This window comes from Thermobia domestica, chromosome 17 (assembly GCF_964235325.1).
Source record: "Thermobia domestica chromosome 17, izTheDome1.hap1.1, whole genome shotgun sequence".
In the NCBI taxonomy this organism is placed as follows: domain Eukaryota; kingdom Metazoa; phylum Arthropoda; class Insecta; order Zygentoma; family Lepismatidae; genus Thermobia; species Thermobia domestica.
Genome location: NC_137470.1, coordinates 58,713,507 through 58,719,506, shown reverse-complemented (window position 1 = coordinate 58,719,506; position 6,000 = coordinate 58,713,507).

Sequence of the window (6,000 nt, the reverse complement as noted above, 5' to 3'; positions counted from 1 at the left end):
AAGTGATGCGAATTGAAGTAATGAAAAAGTGAATGAAGATGATATTGATCATGATAGTGAAGCAGATAAGAATAGTGTAGATGCAGATTCAGATGCAAACGATATGGATGTGAATTACAGTTACAGTGAAAATATTGTTTCATTGGGAAAGACAGGAAAACAAAATGTAAATAGTAACTGGCAACATCAGCAAAGACAAAGTGTAAAAACATTGTGAAAAAGATGCTAGAACCGAAGTTTACTGCTAAGGGTATCACTGAGTAAACAGTTTTTTTTTTTTTTTCGAAATTTATCGATATAGCCGTGATTGATGAAATTGTAAAATGTACTAACAATTATTTGGATAAATTACGAACAAGTTTCGGCGAAGAACGCACTGCAACTGTACAGCAACTTCAAGAGCAAAATTAATGACTTTATTTCGACGTCTTTATTTGATTGCCAAAAGAAAGGAGCACGTGATGATGTACGATCACTGTGGACATGTGACGGAACAGGAATTCTAATCGTAAGAGCAGCAATGAGTTACACGAGCTTTTTACTGCTACTCAGGGCATTAGATTCGATGATTTCGAAAGCCGATCTCAGAGAAGAGATATTGACAAGCTATAGATATACCACATTGACTTGACACCTAGTTTTCTGTTCCAAGCGTTGCTATCGGCTGAAGGAATTCACTCCCTTTCGCCAAGGCTCTCTCGTTTAGCAACAGCTGAACCCTTATTGGCTCAACGCGTGGATGTGTCGATGGTTTGAACTTTAGTTCGCATTTTTGCCACGGATCAAGACATTTTGACAGCACTATAGCAACAATTCCAAATATCCTAAGTATTTACTCAACAATTGCATGCATTACTTCAAATAAGTTTACTAAATATATTGTTTGTATCTCAAAATGTCAATGTTGGAAAAAAGCAAACGCGCGAGTAGTTATGTTACTAAATTTGGCGCGAGTGACAAAAGGTTAATCTTTATTACAACAGTACGGTCGCCACCCCAAACGAGAATCAGAAAAGAAAAGAAATCCTGCCGTATATCTAATGGTAGGAATTTGAGTTTCTTGAGAAATCTTTGAAACATTACCTTGAAGCTGCAAGTTAAACAATAAATCCCTAAGTCCCTCACCAGACAAAAAGATGTATTAAAATAGAATATTTTATTTAGTGAAGATAGCATTATATTACTTTGAAATAGAACTTCGATACGCGTCAGGGTTTTGCGACACTATTGTATTGGCAATTGAGAATTTTGTATTCGGCTGAATACAAAATATTACATCTTAAAATAAAACCTTGTTAATGGAACAAATAAAATGCACATATACTTAAATAAACTACAGGTAAAATCGATCAGGTGGGCAAAAATGATAAAAGTTTCAAAACAAATACATTTTATGTTCTCCTAGGAGTCAATTTGAGTAACATATCTAAAACACAAACCATCTGTAATAAGAATTCAATCGAATGAACATAACTTTGAGAAACGCTATAAAAAAAAAAAATCACAAAACTATAACTTTACATTTGTTTGTTTGTCTGCCGAGCTCCTTTATGGCTGAGCGGTTAGTGTACGCGTCTTAGGCGTGGGTGACCCGGGTTTGCTTCCCGGAGAGAGCTCACGTGGTTCGGATTCCACCTTAATCAGTAGGTCCCGTCTTATATAGCCTCGCTGCTGAAAGGGACGTTAAACACAAAATCAACTGAACTTTCGGCCTTTTAAGTTAAAATTTTCCGAGTACAAGCACAAGACACTCTAAATTCCCTGTTTAGATTTTGGCGGCATACCAACGTAATATATCAAAATGGCGGCCATTTTGTCAAATGAACGAGTATCTACGCTACGAAGCGCAATTTTCAGCCTTTTAAGTTGAAATTTTGACGGTAGAAGCACAAGATATGCTAAATTTGCTGTGTAGATATTCTCGGCGGTCCAATGTAAAAAAAAAAATCAAAATGGCGGCCATTTTTTCAAAACGGCAGTGAGTAGAAAATAGTTGCAAGTTGTGACAATGACAATATTGAAATATAAATCACATTTTAACACTTTTACCCCAAAGACATTGAAATATTTCGAAAAAAAAAACGATTAAACCCGAAAAAAACCAATTAAACTCGAAAAACACCCGAAAAAATGGGCCCAGGTGGGTTTGGCTTTTTCAAAAAAGCCCGGGTTTTTTCAAACCCTCGTTCATGATGAGCTTTTCTCCTCAAAAAAGTTTTAATAGTAGTCGCTAATGGTTTTCTACAGATGTTAATGTTAAATTGTTAAATTTTTTCAAACTTCCGATGTCCAAGTTTTTGTACCTACACATCGTGAAACAGTGTCAGGAGAAAGGGTTAACACTCGGAAAATGAAAATGAAATATTTGAGTTTTACGTCCCACGGTTATGCCGGTTAGGCTAAAGGAGACGGTGATGATGAGAGATGAATGAAAATGGTGGAATGAAGAAAGTGGGAGGAAACGGGAGAATCCCGAGAAATCCCACGCACACGGTGTTTGTCCACCACAAAGTTCACTTGACAGGAGCAGGGTTTGAACCAGGAATCCCATGCACCAGAGATGAACGCTCTACCACTGAGCCACCGCGGCCAGCAAAAAATCAAAATAAGACAGTCTGGTGCAGGTGTAGTTTTGGTGCACTACATTTTGGAAGATTTACAGGTAAAATTCAATACTTTCCATGAAAAGACATGTTTATAAGGAACGAATTTCTACAGGTAACTTAATTACATACAATGTAATACAACTGTATCTTACGTTTACTAATGTTAAACCATTACAAGTGCTTTACGACGAATAAAACAAATGAGTGCATATGAAAAATGGCTCTATTAGATGTTATTTTCCACGGGCGGCTTATTTCTGCACCGTGTACACCGGCATCATATTTCTGCACAGCGCGCAGAACCTGTATTTTGTTTACAAGTGGAGAGTTACTAGTATGAAACAACAACAAGTGTTGTTGAAACTTGTATTATTCTCAAAACGCACTTCCTTCCATTACCCTCACTTCTCCGCATACACACTATCGCAGACGTGCCTGCTCCCTTCGGACGTATTCCAGCGCGGGCCCACCAGCTTCGCCCTATCTGACTCGGTTCGATAGCATTCGTGCTATTTAGTGGCCACCCAGCACAGATTGTTTTGTGCTTTTTTGCGCTGTTTTTATGCTAGACATCTGGAAGCCTTATTTATACGCAAATCGTAAAAGAATTATAATTTTTCAACAATTACTTCTAGAGGTCCCCTTGAATTTTATTTATGCCAAGTAAAATATATTCCGCCCATTTGAAACCGACTAGGGGACAATAAAAAAGAAACTGGTGAAAGAATTATAATTTTTCATTTTTTTTTTTTTTTTTTTTTAGTATTGCGCCACAAGTAAACCTGTACACAAGAGCGTTTAACCACTACCTCATTTCTCCTGTTTTTTTTTTTTTTTTTAATTGGAAGTTTTCGCTCACATGTGAAACAAGTCCTGCAGTATATAATCTAGTGGATCTTACTAGGTTACTAAAGATACACTAAATACTAGAGAATACTAAAGGAACACAAACCTTGTCATGGCACAAGCATTATGAGAAATTGTCCACGTTTCTCTAAGATAATTTAGCACCAGGTGCTAGTTGGCCACTAAAGAGCACGAATTCTATATAACTGAGTCAGAGCAGGGCAACGCTGATGGGCCCGCGCGGTAGCGCGGGGGTGTGTCCGAAGGGAACAAGTGCGTCAGCGACGGCGGGTATACGCGTAAGCGAGGGTAGTGAAAACATAAGGGCTTTGGTAATCATACATTTTTCAATATCACTTTTTATGGTTTCATACTAGTAACGCTTCAGTTGTAAACATAAAATACAGCTTTCGTACACTGTGCAGAAATACATTGGCGTTGAGTTAGAAGACACTTATCTTAAAAACTAAGACATGTAAACTTTTGCAATTTCAAGAAGAAAATAATGTACTACAGTTTCTTAACTGTCCCTCGTTTTGTAAATAAAAATTAAGTGAAACCTTTAAGTTTTTTGTCAAACGGTTATGCCGGTTAGGCTAAAGAAGACGGTGATGATGAGTAATGAATGAAATGGTGGAATGGAGAAAGTGTAAATAAACGGGAGAACCCCGAGGAAACCCACGCAGACAGTGTTTGTCCATCACAAAGTTCACATGGTGATGGCTGGGATCGAACCCGGGACCCCAAGTACCAGAGGTGAACGTTCTACCACTGAGCCAGCGCGGACCCTACAATTGTAAGCGAGTTCTTGATATACCGGTAACTCTTTACTTTGGGCAAGGCAATGATATCCTGTCAGTACATAGTATTGCCGAACGAGCGTTAGCGAGTGAAGGCGGGTTAGAGCCCCGCAGGGCACTTTGTTTTCTGTCTTTCCTTCTTGGGAACTGTAACTATAATTGCGGGAACCAGTTCAGATGACTTGATTATTGTCACTGCCTTGCCTAAAGTAATGACTTGCCGATATACCTTAGGGGGTTCGTGAAGGTAAGCAGCAAGGCAACAAATAGAATCGAAGTTAATACACAGGTTGGGCTAGGTAGTACCATTTAAATTACTTTCTTTGATACCCCCCCCCAAATTTTATATGCCAGAAACGCCAGTGCGCGGGAACATACTATAACCGAATCTTTTTCATGCGCAGCAACAATTAACATATGTAACACAACATATAAAATTCATGACAATTTGAAATGTATATACATAATATTAAATTAACTCACCCCATGTATATGCATAATAAGTGCAATAATATATGCAAATGTATATGAATAATATTAAATTAACTCACCACTCTCTCACTTCATGTTTTCGTGGTATTTGCTTAACCAGCAACTGCGTACAGTTCCAATGAATGAATATTTTTATGATAAACATTATTTTTCCCAATTTGTAAACTTATCTCAACGAATTTTTTTTTGAAGGACTTTACCCACACTGCATCACAATGTGACAAATGAAGAACGCGAACCGAACATACAGGCAGCGCAACCAGACTACGATTTCTGCAATCAGGCTCTTCAGCGGCAAAGGCGGCTCGGCGCCTGTCCGAGCATCTTTTCAAGGTCGGTCCATCCGCTGTTTGCCGACCTTCTTTCGGCTCCTTTACTTGTCGGCACGCCGCCAACGTTTCGGCGTCTTTCCGACAATATTTGCCGCGGTCGCCGTCCGCTGTTTGCCGTCTCCTTGCAAAATGTTTGTCAAGAATCCTCTCGTACTTGTCATTTATTTTAAGTATTTACTTCTCATATACCCTTTACGTGCAGTCCCTTTACTACATTTCTTTTCATGCATTTACCTTTTTCGTGGTCGGCACGCCGTCAACGTTTCGACGTCTTTACAACCATCCTTTGACGCTGTCGTTCCGTCCGCTGTATGCCGACTTTCTGCCGACTCCGTTTTCACAAGACATATTTTATGGAATTAGTGCCCACCCACAAGAAAAACCTTCGGACAGTTTCAATTTTTACTTCATCATTAAAGAAGATACAGGCTCTATTCATTTTCCAAAATTCGACTCTTTGCCGCTGGTACGCGTTATTGCAACTTTCGCCGACGTCGTGCCGACGTCGCTTTTCAAGAAATTGCCGGCAGTCTCTTTTTGCAGTCGTCGTCCGACTGTCTGCCGACTGTTTCGAGAAAGCTTTATACGAGGGAAATATAAGCCCTAATTCGTATTTTAAAGCAACAAATTACCTTCTAACTCTCTTTGTTTTCTATTGGTGAACGAATCTCTTTTTGCTCGTCGCGGTCGAAAATCGAGCGGAAAGACGCCGGTGTCCGGCGCCGGCAATCCGACCGCGGCATCTGGTCGGCATGAACAAATTGTCCGACTATAGGCGGCAGGATCCTGATGGGGTATATATATATATATATATATATATATATATATGAGTAAATCGGTATTCCGGATATCTGATGGAATATCCTGAAAAGAAAATGGAAAAGGCTAAAGAACAAAATTGGTAATAAAAAGATATTAGTACCG